This window comes from Solanum verrucosum, unplaced genomic scaffold (assembly GCF_900185275.1).
Source record: "Solanum verrucosum unplaced genomic scaffold, falcon-dt-bn FXZP01000046.1, whole genome shotgun sequence".
NCBI lineage: Eukaryota > Viridiplantae > Streptophyta > Magnoliopsida > Solanales > Solanaceae > Solanum > Solanum verrucosum.
Window position 1 is genome coordinate 426789 of NW_026020759.1, and position 14400 is coordinate 441188.

Here is a 14400-nt window from a genome sequence, read left to right on the forward strand (position 1 = left end):
AGGCAGCAGCTTGTCATCCCAACAGACCCTCTTGTTCCTTGTTTTGTGCTTTGTTCTATTCTAGAGACAAATACAATGAGACTTCTACTTATCTTTCAATTTCGTATAGTGGCATGTACACGTCACAATACGGTTTTGGGGTTGTAACACCTTAGACATCAGTTAGTTTTTAGTTTTGGTCACCTTCAAACGACCATAACTTTCGGCACATAAAGAGTTAGGTGGCCCATGAGGTATCAAATTGAAGGTCTTTGAGTCTTCTTTCCAGCACCGCCGAGTTTGCCAAACTCCAAGCTCGGATGAAGGAGTTATTCTCATTTGAGTACAACCTCGCTAATTTATGCATTTCAACAGTTTTAAGAAGGGGTATTTTGGTCTTTTCCTTACCCCCATTTAGCCTATACGTTTTTCTCACCAAAATAGGGGTCTAAACTGATTGAGATCAGTTTTCATTCAGTCTTAAACGTCTAGAAAGTTAGGGCAAGGTTCAAGAGGAGAAAAGAGAAGGTTTCAAGAGTTCATCAAGATATTTGGGGAAATCGCCAACAACTAGTTCTTTCGAGGTATATAAACTTTCATAGTGTTTTGTTTGTTTACCCTCACACCAATCATGTAAAATTTTACCCATGAATTCATTCTTGAAGTTGATTTATTGAGTTCTTGAGAAGTTTCTTTAGTTTTAGCTGACAATGGAGGTCTTTGAGTTCTTGAGGCGAAGGTTTTGTTAATGAGTGGAGTCAGTTGATAGATTTTGTGTGGGTTTCATTAAAAATGTTCTGGGTTTATGGAATTTCGTGAAATTGGACCATAGGATTGCATTGGGTATGAATTGAATCGATTTTGGGAGAGGAAGAAAAGATCGGACAAAAATATGTGCATAGGACCGCATCGCAGAGGCATTTTTAAATTTCAGTCTTCAGATAGTCACCCCCCTCTCAGCATCGTGGAGACGATACAGAGTCCCCTATTTCAAAATTTATTTCGCGACCAAAAATTAAATCCTCCTCCGCGTCGTGCCAATGCTTTTAAGTTTGTGTCATCGTTCTCTTCTTATTACTAACTACCTAAGACTTCATTAGTCATTGAGATATTCTATATCCTAATCATAGATCTTAAATTCACATTTCACTTTCAAGTAAAATTAAGAGGAAAGTTTCAAGAAAGTTCTTTTGAGTCATTTTGAGAAATCTTTTGCAATCATTTATAATTTTATTTAAGACCTGGGTAAATAAGTATGAAAATGAGGAGAGTTAACTTATATGTTTCAAATGAGTATAACGGGAACTAAGTATTCCCAAGTGTAATAGTTTTACATTTAAAACGAGAGAAACACTTATTTCTAAATGAGTTTATGAGGAGTCTTGAGAATCACCTCTTTTAAGAGGATTTTTTGAGTAATTATCTCAAATTGATGAAGACTTATATTTTAAAAACATATGAGCACCGATATGGGGATGAGTGTAGACAACACAAAATCCTCATAAACCATGTATGCCAACATAGGTATAGGGTCATACTTTTTAGATTATTCCTTATTGCTTTTAAGAATAGCTTAGTGGATCCACTTAGTTGAGGTATTCTATACCTCGGCAAGGTATATGACAGTTTTGGCAGTGTGGATCACGAAGGTCATAGTGATGGTTGTCGATTAGAGAATCTCCCAAATAAGAGTAAAGAGTTTATTTATAGTATTTTAATACATATTGAGTTGATATCTACTGTTATAAATGTTTTATATATTACATTCTTTTTCCATTTCTTTTATACTGTTTTTAGTTGAGTTAAGGTGAGTATGTCTTCCCTTTCTATCAATTCAACTATATTTACTTTTGTTTCAGTTTTCCCCTTAAATGCTCCAATATTCAAGGTACTGATGTCATTAGACTTGCATCTTTTCATGATGCAAATACAGGTGGTCAGGGTCATCAACTGACGCTTTGTTGATCCCATTGCATTCTAGATATCTTTGGTGAGCCTACTTGCTTTCTGGAGGGCATCACATTATGGTTTTTTTCTTTTTCGTCTAGGTCTTTTCCCGACATCCATCCTTTTATTTAGAGGCTTAACAAACAGTAGTAGTTATGGAGTCTTTTTACCATTTTCCTTGTTTATGTTTAAAGTCTTGGAGTTGAATAGTTATGTTTATTTGAGTATTTTGTAGAATTTGAGTTACTACTTTATTAATGAATATCGTGAGTTAATAACTAAATTTGCTTTCCTATGCTGGTGAGTAAGTCTTCCACTGAGTATTGAGTCATGCCAAGGATTTTCTTGGGGACCAGCGGTGGTTCTTGAGTGTCGGTCACGTCCTGGGTGTAGGCTCGAGGTGTGATAAACTTGGTATCAGAGCACAGAGTTCAAAAGTCCAAGGGTGTGTATGAAGCCATGTCTTTGCACTCCTTGTTATCGGTGTGAAACGCTTCATCTATAATTAGGAGGTTCCAACATTTAAAAAACATTTCACTTCTTCTTACCATTTTTTGCGCGATAGAGTTTAACTCTATAAAAGTTTCTTCTAATTCGTGCTTGCGTGTATATTTTCATTTCATCCCTCCAAAAAGAGTTGTTCGAGGATGTCCTACAAGGAGAAATGTTGATCCTTAAGATCAAGATGTACCCAATGCACCAGAAGTGCAACCCCCTCAAGGTTAAGTCAGAAATGTTGAGTTCCAGGATGCTATAAAGATGTTGACTCAAGTTGTGGCCAATCAAGCCGGTCAACAAAGAGTGGTTCATCAGGATGTGGCTGATACATCCAGGATCCATGAGTTCTTGAGAATGAATCCTCCAGAATTCACAGAGTCAAATGTCACTGAGGATTCGGAGAACTTTGTGGTTTTATACTACTCAATTAAAAAAATCTAGTCTACCTGGGAGCCAAGAAGCTACACGGAATTATGGCTCCAATTCTTGTTTTCGGGCGATGTGATGATGGATTTTGACTGGAAATTCGCAAGCTATCGACCTCCTTACGCTAGAAATCTCTTTCTCCTCCCTTCTTAAGTTAAGAGCAGCCTTTGAGGTTTTCTGGGGTGATCCTAGCTTCTTTTTGGTGTTTTTAGATAAAGGAGAAAATTAGATTTCTCATTATTTACATGCTGTCTCGCCCACCCCGCTCTGGTAGCAACTTATCCCACTAGGGCGCCGCCGCCCTGGCAGCATTAACCCCACTCTAGGGGGCTTAAGACCCAATTTCCCTGACATTTTTTCTTTCCTAATTAATGACGATTCGGGTCATTACACTTTCTATATATGAAAATATATATACTTGTCTCCTTCCCTATATATAGACCCCAAATCTTTCTTCTTTTCCCATAGGATTATTTGTGAGTGATTGAAGATTTTAGATTAGAAAAAAGAGAAAAAAATGAGTGGAACAAATGGTTGTCTTGTAAAGTGTTCTTTATTCCATGTTCTGGATCAATGAGTTTACTTTTACAATTTTAATTCATTTTTCTTAGAATATTTCATATAAGTTATAAGCTTATTGTCTTCACCTGTCCTCATGAGTCAATTTTTTTATATATGAAATTAACAATTTCGATTTACTTAATGTTGACCACTCTATTATATTTTGTGCCCTCCAAATGTCATGGCGTGTAATATGTTATAATGAGATAATTTTTCTCCAATGGCCTTTGTCACGCGATCGTTTAAAATATATCTTTGCTTAGCCAAGTGGACTTATTTTTCTACAATGGTCTTTACTAGGGTCCTATTACCCCCCCCCCCCCCAAATAAATTTAAAATGGAATAAATACACTACAAATGCTGCCATGTCATAGAGAGTTTGCACCATCTCTCAAAGGCAAATGATGAGAGCACAAATTGGACACATGTCATTTTTCGATTGGTAACTTTATAATTAGTTAGTACACATATTTATTGATTTTAAAACTTATATATGTTTAATTATTTTTATCTGTTTCTTTGATAAATATTTATTTAATTTCTTTCTCACTTTACACTATTTTTAATTAATTAATTATCTTTTCACTTTTAATTATTTTAAAAAAAATATGTGTATTATTTTTTAAAAATAATTTTAAAGTGTCCTTTAATTTTAAGGTTTTAATTTTTTTTTTTTTTTATGTTTTATGTGATTTTCTTCACCGAATGAACTTTTAATGCTAAGCATCAAATAATTTTCAAATTCAAATGGAGTTGAAAATCAAGAGGTTTTAATCTCCAGAAACCAAAAATACAACATTGGTACTAGTTAGCGTGAAGTTTTTATAATTTTTAAATCATTTAGCCTTAATATTCCTGGCGAAGTTTTATATTCTTCAAACCAAATGCACATTCAAATATATTTGGTGAAGTTTTTATAATCTTCAAATAAAAGGAGTAGAAAATCACAAGATTTTAGTCTCCATAAACCACACACAATCAAATATCACATGGTGTGGAAAACTAAAAAAAAAATTAGTCTCCAAACAGAATAAAAATATATTATGAGATCATTACATAAAGAACATCTATCCTTACATTTATGAAATAAATCTCATAACTTATTAAGGTGAAAATGAAATAAACAAGGAAAGTAACGATAGAACTCAATTTTTACTCCAATTGAATCATATCTATCTGACAGTAATAATGATGTCATGCAAGTCAGTTTTCTTGTTGTTTAACGTCACTTGGGTCTTTATCCATGATCGATTTATTTGGATTAAAATAATAGAAAGATGCTTACATTATTGGATGTAACACACACAAAAGCATTTCTCTACCCAATTTTACCACAATGGAGAATAAAACAATTTAGCCAATAACAAATTATTTAACTTAATCATCTTTAATTTGATCAAGGTTATAGTCAAATACCATAGTAAACTACTGTGTAGCATCATGTTTAATATTACTTCATCATGTAATTACTTGTACATACTAGAATCATATAAATACCACAACAACGACGTTTACGATATGTCGAGCCCCAATCAAAAAATCTATCCAAAACAAATTATAGGAACACAAGCTCCTATTTCCATGATATATTTCCCTCAATCAAAAGAACAAAAAAAAATCCAAAAATATAATAATTTCCTTAAAATTGTAGTTCAACATATATTACTAAGATACTTATAACAATAACTTTGAAGAACATGGTAAGAAACAACAAAGTCTAAAGAATACTTTAAAAACTAGAAACTTAAAACTAGCAAAGAAAATAGAATCTAAAACATGTTAGAAATATTATAAAAAATATATTTTCTCACAGAAGAAAATTGAGCCCGCATAGTGTGTCCTTCAAGAAAATATTTCCCTCAAGTACCCGAGGTTAATGAAATATATCCTCCCATAATATAATGATCTTACTCACTAGTGTCAATGAACCACTCATCGGTACCTAAAACTATGGTGTCAATGAACCACTCAACAATAGTAAAGTATACTTATAAAACTAGTAGTACTAGATTTAATAGAAGAAGAATAAGTCCAAAAATTCGTTGTCGAAAAATAAGAGGAAACCTCTCTATTAATAGAGAACAAATATTAGTGTGAACAAGTTTTTATTGTGCCTTATCGAAAAGGTCACAACCCTTTGGGAAAAGTCAAAAGTCATAACCCTTCGTAAAAGTCACAACCTAACGAAAAAGTCACAACTTTTCATAAAAGTCACAATTGTTCAGAAATGTCACAACTCTTCATAAAAGTCACAACTTTTCGTAAAAATCACAATTCTTCTTTAAAGTCACAACTCTTCATAAAACTCATAACTCTTTATTTTTTATGTACACCTTTTAAAGCCCAACCGTTACAAAAATAGTTCCTTTCTATATATATATATATAATATATATATATATATACTTGTTTTCTTCCTTATATATAGACCCCAAATCTATCTTCTTCTCCCATAGATTTATTTGTGACTGATTTAAGATTTAGATTAGAAAAAAGAAGAGGAGAAAACGTTGAGTGGAACTGATGGTTGTCTTGTCAAGTGTTCTTCATTCCCTTGTGCCTTTGCAGAAAATGAAACAAGGGACACTTCCCCCACAATTGTTCTGGATCAGTGAGTTTTCTTTTACAATTTTAATTCATTTTTCTTTGAATATTTCATATAAGTTATAAGTTGATTGTTTTTATCTATCCTCATGAGTAATTTTTTTATATATGAAATCATCAATTTTGATTTACTCAATGTTGAGCTCTCTACTGTATTTTGTGCCCTCAAAATGTCATGGAGTGTAATGTGTCAGAATGAGTTAATTTTTCTCTAATGGCCTTTTTCAAGCGATCATTTAAATAATGTTTTTGGTTAGCCATTTGGACTAAATTTATTTAGAAAAAAATATTCATCTACTTACTTTTAGAGAAGAATTCAACCATTGAGATAAAAAGGGGACAAAATTTATAGAGTGACCTTAGAAATGATCAGACGGTGCAAATCATTGTGTCGTTAAAGAATCCTTCCCTAATGAACTAGCTAGCTTTTGAGATTGATTAAATCTCTCTCAATATTAGTTCCATTTTGTTACAATTTGTTGAAATGCTCAATTCTTTGTTGGAATACTAATTTAAGATTTCAATTTTGTGTGTGTAGTGGTGATCCAACAATGTATGAGTCATATTGGAGAAAAATGGGGCACAAGTGTGACATAACATTCAGTGGTGATGATTCATTGAGTTATTTTGCTTATGGTAAGAGCTTGTGTTGGTTCTTGGAGTCAAAACTAGAGGAACAAATTAAGAAGTTGCACAATGTAGTTGGAAATGCAACTGTGGATGATCATTATATTCTTGTTGGCACTGGATCAGGCCAGCTTGTGCAGGCTGCCCTTTATGCTCTTTCTCCATCTGATCAACTTGAACCAATCAGTGTAGTTTCAGCTACACCTTTTATTCGGTACACGTTTATAAGATATATTTTTATTTAAATTGTAAAGGATAAGCTATGCTCAATTAAATTAGAAGTCTGAAGGTATGGTTCTTGGTACATGTTAGATCCATTAAATATAAGATTCTTTTTTTTTCTTTGCTGGATTTTAAATTCAAAATTTTAGGAGTCACAATCAACTTCAGTAATCACTAGGTCTCACCCTTAAATACAAAACATGAATCATAGTTCTTGGAACACATCATGTGGCTTAATAAGTGAAATTTAAAAGTGACATGTTTTGATCAATTAATAATATTTTTTGCCATTTTGCATGTATATCCTGATGTGACTGATTTTGTGAGGTCAGGACAACACAAATGGGCAGGAAATGCAATTTTTTTTTGAGAAATATGGACCTTATATTGAGTTGATTACATCTCCAAGTAATCCTAATGGGATTATTAGAGAGCTTGTAGTTAATGGAGATCAAGGGAAATTAATCTACGATTTATCTTAATATTGGCCACAACATACTGCAATTACCTCACCTGCCAACCATGATGCTATGCTCTTTATTATTTCCAAATGCATTGGCCATGCTGGTTCCAGAATTGGGTAAGTTTTTCAAACATTAATTTCAAGTGAAATCACAATCACAAAATTAAAACATATTTCAATATACCATTTATTTTAATTTTATTTGCATGTAGTTCGGCACTTGTAAAGGACATAGAGGTGGCAAGGAAGATGACAAAGTTCATGTAGATTAGTACAATTGGTGTATCAAAGAAGCTCAACTTAGAGCTGCTAAAATTCTTGAAGTGGTCTCTAATAGCTGTTTGGATTTCACATTGGAAAATTTCTTTGAATATAGTTAGTCTCTTATGATTGACAGATGGCAGAGGTTAAGACAAGTTGTTATGGACAATGACCTTTTTGTCAACCAAAATTACCCTCATCTGTATTGCTTCTTTACCAAAGACTTGTGTGAATCACACCCTGGTAATCACCAAACTATTACAACGTAAGTTTTTCATTTTAGTTTATTTAAAAAATAATGTAACCTCATATACTTGAAATTTCTTTACTTTTTAAACTATATTATCAATATATATTAGAAAAAGTTTTCTTTCTTTCGAATTTGAAATTCATATTGTTTTTTTGAAACAACTTTTGCATGGCTAATTTGCAATGGGGGTGAAGAAGAGGATTGTGAGAAGCTTCTTAAAGAACACAAGATTCAAACAAGGAGTGGAAGAAGATTTGGAAGTGATTAAAGAAATGTTAGGATAAGTATGCTTAGTAGAGATGAAGACTTCAATATTTTTCTGAAGAGGCTTATGGTTATTCAAGGATCTACAAATCGAACATAAGACATTTATGCATGAAATATTAGTTAGAGACATTATATATGTTGAAGAGTAGAATAATTTTCCTTATTGATAGAACTTCATTGATTTTTGGCAAAAAGTGAATTGTTCTTTTGATTTTTGTGATATTAGATGTGAAATGTCTATTCTTCAATTAACTGAAATGTGTGTTAAAGTATGTTATATTTGAATTACTTTTAGAATTGTATTACTATCAAACATGAAGTAACAATACATACTCAACATAATATATTGATAATTAGGTAATGTATGTAATTAATGATTACATGCATTTAATCAGATATCGTAGGAATCAAAATTAAAATTAATTTATATATAGAAGAAAAGGAAAAAGAAAAACCATTGGTGTGAACAAATGAAAGAGAGATAGAAACCTCACTCTCTCATAACAACATTACGAACAGTGCTTTTATAGATATCTAAACATATTTCTAGACTATTACCTTATAAATTATTTCACATACAATATGACCTTAATAACAAAAAAAAACAAACTAAAGGCATGCATAGTCAGGCTAAGGTGTAACAACTTGAATAAGGTTAACACATAAGGCTATAGTTAATACTCATATCAACATAAAATCAAGTTACACAATACAATAAATCTAGCCAATGAAATTCAATAAGATGATAAAAAGATGTGGTTGAATCAAGGTCATCGCAGAACCTATTGTATACCACCTTGCCAAGCTTTAACTTCCAGAAAAAGACCCAAGGGGGACTAACAGTCCATATTACAATCTCAAAAGCTCATCAACTTGTCACCTATCTCGTGGTCAATGATAAATGTAAGGTGTCTCATTTTCTTTTTAAAATAAAAAGCTTTTCTGCACTTTCTCATATTTTCATGAACAATGATATATGCCAAATGAGGATGAATGCATCATAACACATACAACACAAATGCATAATCAATTCATCGAAGATTTTGAATCTCTAAACGATGCTCAGAATTAAAAATGTTGACCAAGGTCAACTATACTAATAATTCTCAACTCAAAAGGGCAAAAATCACCAAAAACACATCCGATCACATCGGAGACCACACCTACCATTCCCACAACACAAACTAAGCATGATAACGCTATGGGGAAGGGAAAAATGGTCATTTACTAATTAAAACATAAGAAATAGGACATTACATGAGCCTATAGCTATTTTAGATAGGCAAGTCAAAAAGATTAGGAAAAAAATGTTGTTTAAGTGAAGGTGCAGTAGATGCAATGTTTAGTTGGTAAGTCGACCTGGTAGACAAAGTCTGATATGCATGCTACCTATCCTAAATTTATTTAGGCTCCAAGTAGTTTCCTTTGCTTTATGATCGAGGATGAGCATGGATTTTAGTGGTGGATAATGTAATAACCCGATTGGTCATTTTTAGAAACTTTTGCAAAATTATAATTTTATCTCTCCCGATATCAGCCCGAAGTCTTTTCTGAATTAATTTTTAAAGTTGGTTTCGAACTTTGTGTGTAAGTTGTGAATATTGTAAGTTCTTGGGTTTTTAAAGGGTAAAGTGATTAAAAGTGTTTTTTAGTATATTTTGTAGTTTCAAGTGTCTCAATATGGGAATATGGAAATTGGTCTAAGAGAGTTGTAGGTTTCATATTCAGAGTCTTTATTGATAATTGGGGGTTGAAAATTTGTGAAATTTTAACCTTTGGATCGACTCTGGTCAACATTTGGGGTTCGGATATTCGGATCAGAACTGTGAGAGTTCCATTGGATTCAAGTGATGATTTTAGGCCAAAGTGAGGTCTTGGTTGAATATTTAGAGGTTCCGAGCTTGATTTAACCTTTTCCGGTGTTATGTTCTTTTTCTTGAGACTCCCACGAGTTTTAGGTCAAGGATATCTCAGATTCATGTTTCAATGGTTCCATTAAGTTGGGAATGCCGAGTTTAATTGCATTGCATATGTGATTTGTATGTATGGGGATTTGAGTGAATCCCAAGGGTCCTTTTGGTGATTTTGAGTTGGTTGAATTTTGCTATTTTCTTCTATGCTCACGAACGGTAATCGCTATCACAACCTTCGTGATAAAGAGATTTGGTTCGCATCTGTGAAGGAGCAGGTAGTCTTACCAACACATTCGCAATGAACTCTTTGTAATCGCAACCTTTACGTTAGCGAGGACTAGATCGCGAAAGCGAGCACTAGGTTTTCTGGAGTTCACTTTTGAAAACCAGAGGTGGCTTTTGCGATATCAAAGACCCTTTGGGCTTGTCATTTTTGGGATTTACCCCCATTTTGAATTTTGGAGAACCCCTGGAGACGATTTTGAAGTGATTTCTTGTGCTAAATCATTAAGGTAAGCCTTTGTGACCCTTAGACTTCAATTCCCTTTTATCATTTATAAATTTTAAGATCAAAACTTGGTCTTTTGACTAACAAATGACCAGGTTTTAGAAGAACTTGAGTTCTAAAATAAAATGGTGATTGTTAACTGCTTTTAATTCCTTTTTTGAAATAGTTTTCACTAATGAGTTCAAAATTCATTTGGTAACATTTTGAAGTAAACATTACTTGATTCTAACATCAATTTTGGAATTGGGGTTTTGAGTTGTTTTGACCCATTTTTTAAAAGGGAAAAGGGTAAAAAATACCCTTCAACTTTGTTTTATTAGTTGACTATACCTCTATCGTTAAAATAAATTTTGTCATACCCTCACCGTCACTAATTTAACCATTTATGCCGCTCAACTGACGAAAATCCCCAAGTTAACTCAAATTAACCTGAATTTTTTTAAAAAAGACTTATTCCTCATGTTAAACCCAATGCCCCATAGTATACACTGTATAACTCATTCCCCTTTTACCCATTATTTCAAATTTTCCATATTACTCATTCCCCTTTTCCCATTAACTTCTACTAAATTGTTTTTCATTTCCCTTACCCATTTAATGTGACTGATTGGACTAAGCAACACCCTGGTGGGGATATCCCTTGACTTAATCTTAAGGGACAAGAGGAAACTAATGCATTCATTGCTTTTCATCCAGGTACTTCTTGGAAACATCTTGATAACCTCTTTATTGGTTACTATTTAGAAAATTCTTAGGTTTCTGAGGTATCAAGGGATTATTGAAAGGTTTGTGTTGACTTTGCTGAAGTTGGATTGTTTAAGGAAAAGGGTCATGGGGTTATTTATTTATTCTTTTTTATTGGGTTTTTGTTTTTCTTGAGTTTCTATGCTGTAATTTTAGTGATAATATCTTGATTCATATGCATTTTGGAGCATTGTTGGGGTTAACTTGGATGCAGATTTCTTACTTGGGTCGTGATTCTGGTCATTACTTGATTATGACAAATAAGGGGTTCAATAAAATGATACAAATTATGTCAGATAAACGTCTTTCTGGGATTCACATTACTTGGTGGAAAGGACTCATAATGCTCATTATGTGGCTTGTAATAGCCTGGATTATGATCCTGATCTTCTACATTACTCATAATACATTACATTATTTTTCCTTTGCTTTTATAATGATTTGAGTTGAGTTAAGGTGAGTATGTCTTCCCTTTCTATCAATTCTACTATATTTACTTTTGTTTCAATTTTCCCCTTAAATGCTCCATCATTCAATGTATTGATGTCATTCGACATGCATCTTTTCATGATGCAAATACAGGTGGTCAGGGTCATCAACAGACGTTTTGTTAATGCTGTTGCATTCCAGATAGCTTTAGTGAGCCTCCTTGCTTTCTAGAGGGCATCACATTATGGTTTTTTTCTTGTTAGGTTGTCGGGGGTCTTTTCCGAACATCCATCGTATTATTTAGAGCCTTAACAAACAATAGTAGTTATAGAGTCTTTTTCCCATTTCACTTGTTGATGTTTTAAAGTCTTGTAGTTGAATAGTTATGTTTATTTGAGTATTTTGGACAATTTGAGTTAAACTACTTTATTAATGAGATCTCCTGTGTTAATAAATAAATTTGAGTTCCTATGTTTCTGAGTAAGTCTTCCATTGAGTATTAAGCCACACTAAGGGTTTGCTTGGGGACCAGCGATGGTTCTAGAGTGCCGGTCACGTCAAGGGTATAGGCTTGAGGTGTGACAAACTTGGTATCAGAGCACAGAGTTGAAAAGTCCTTAGGTGTCTATGAAGCCATGTCTTTGGATTCCTTGTTATCGGTGTGAAGCGCTTCATCTATAATTAAGAGGCTACAACATTTAAGAAACATTTCACTTCTTTTTACCATTTTTCGTGCGATAGAGTCAACTCTATAAAAGTTTCTTCCAATCCATGCTTGTGTGTATATTTTCATTATATGCCTCCAAAAGGAGTTGTTTGAGGATGTCCTACAAGGAGAAATGTTGATCCTTAAGAACAAGGTGTACCCAATGCACCAGAAGTGCAACCCCCTCACGGTTACGTCACAAATCTTGAGTTCCATGATGCTATAAGGATGTTGACTCAAGTTGTGGCCAATCAAGCTGGTCAACAAAGAGTGGTTTGTCAGGATGTGGCTGATACATGCAGGATTTATGAGTTCTTGAGAATGAATCCTCTATAATTCACAGGGTCAAATGCCACTGAGGATTCGGAGAACTTTGTGGATTTTGAAGTGATGCGGATTATTGATGTTGAGTGTGTAGAGTTAGCTGCATACCAACGCAAAGGTGTTTGTATGATTTGGTATGATCAGTGGAAGAAGAACAGGGCTGAAGGAGCACCACTTTTTAGTTGGGCGGTGTTTGAAAGTGCTTTCCTGGGGAGCTTCTTTCCCCGTTAACTAAGGTAAGCGAAGTTAAGAAAATTACTGAATCTTAAACATGAATCCTTGAGTGCGAATGAGTAAAGCCTCAAGTTAACTCAGTTGTCCCGTTATGCTCCAAATATGGTGGCTGATATGAGAAGCATGATGAGTCTATTTATGTGTAGACTATCCCTCTTGTCAATAAAAGAGGGTAAGGGTGTTATGTTGATAGGGGAAATGGACATAGAAAGGCTTATGAGCCATGTGCAATATATTGAGGAAGATAAGTTGAAAGATAGGGAAGAGTTCTGTAACAAGAAGGCTAAGAAAACAACTAATGAGTGCGGACAACAGATGATCGGGAATGTGAATTTTTCATCCTCCCAACAAAGGCAACTGGGCCTGCACCATTATCTACTAGTGCACCTTCACCAAAGAACAGAGGTGAGTTCAAGAATAAGAATTCACAAAACTTCAGGGCTTGACTTACTTAATCTTAGAGTAGTGTAGCACAAGAGGCAAACTTGACTCCTACATGTGCTAAGCGTGGTAGAAACCACACAAGAAAGTGTCATGATGGCCCTAATGTTTGCTTCAAGTGTGGTCAGACATGCCACTTCATCAGAGAGTTCCCTAATAATAGGCAGGGTAATGGTAATGGGGGAAATTTACTACAATCTTCTTCAGCGGCTCCGACGGATAGAGCTGCACCTAGAAGAGCTACTTCGGGGATCGGCGGAGGAGTAAACCGTGTGTATGCTATAAGCAGACGGCAAGAGAAAAAGAATTCACCAAATGTTGTCACTAGTATGATCAAAATCTTTACTTTTGATGTGTATGCATTACTTGATCCAGGTGCGAGTCGAAATTTTGTGACTCTGTATATATTGCTATGAGGTTTGGTATTCTTCTCGAATGACTTCTTGAGCCTTTAGTATTTCTACACTTGTTGGTGAGTCTATTCTAAATGAGAGAGTTTATCATGATTGTGTCATCTCTATCAATCACAAAGACACAATGGCTGACTTAGTTGAGCTAGACATGGTGGAATTTAATGTTATTCTAGGTATGGACTGGTTTCATGCTTGTTATGCCTCAGTTGATTGTAGAACTCGAGTAGTAAAGTTTTTGTTTCCTAATGAGCGTGTTATAGAGTGGAGGAGTAGTTCAACAGTGCCTAAGGGTCGTTTCATTTCGTACCATATGGCTAGAAAGCTAGTCTCTAAGGGGGGAATCTATCACTTAGTCCGAGTTAATGACTCTAGTGTTGAGACACCACCTATTTAGCCGGTTCTAGTTATGAGTGAGTTTCCAGAGGTCTTTCCAGATGATATTGACTGAGTCCGACCTGAGAGGGAAATAGACTTCGATATAGACATTCTTCCTAATACTCGACCTATCTCTATTCTTCCATATAGAATAGCTCTAGCTGAGTTAAAAGAGCAGTTGAAAGATCTACTTGATAAAGGTTTTATTCG

General features: G+C 34.1%; 1 pseudogene; it reads left to right on the forward strand.

Annotated features, from left to right (window-relative positions):
• The first annotated feature begins 2685 nt into the window (after nucleotides 1–2685).
• On the forward strand, nucleotides 2686–8200 carry LOC125812786 (L-tryptophan--pyruvate aminotransferase 1-like; annotated as a pseudogene).
• The last annotated feature ends 6200 nt before the right edge of the window (nucleotides 8201–14400 follow it).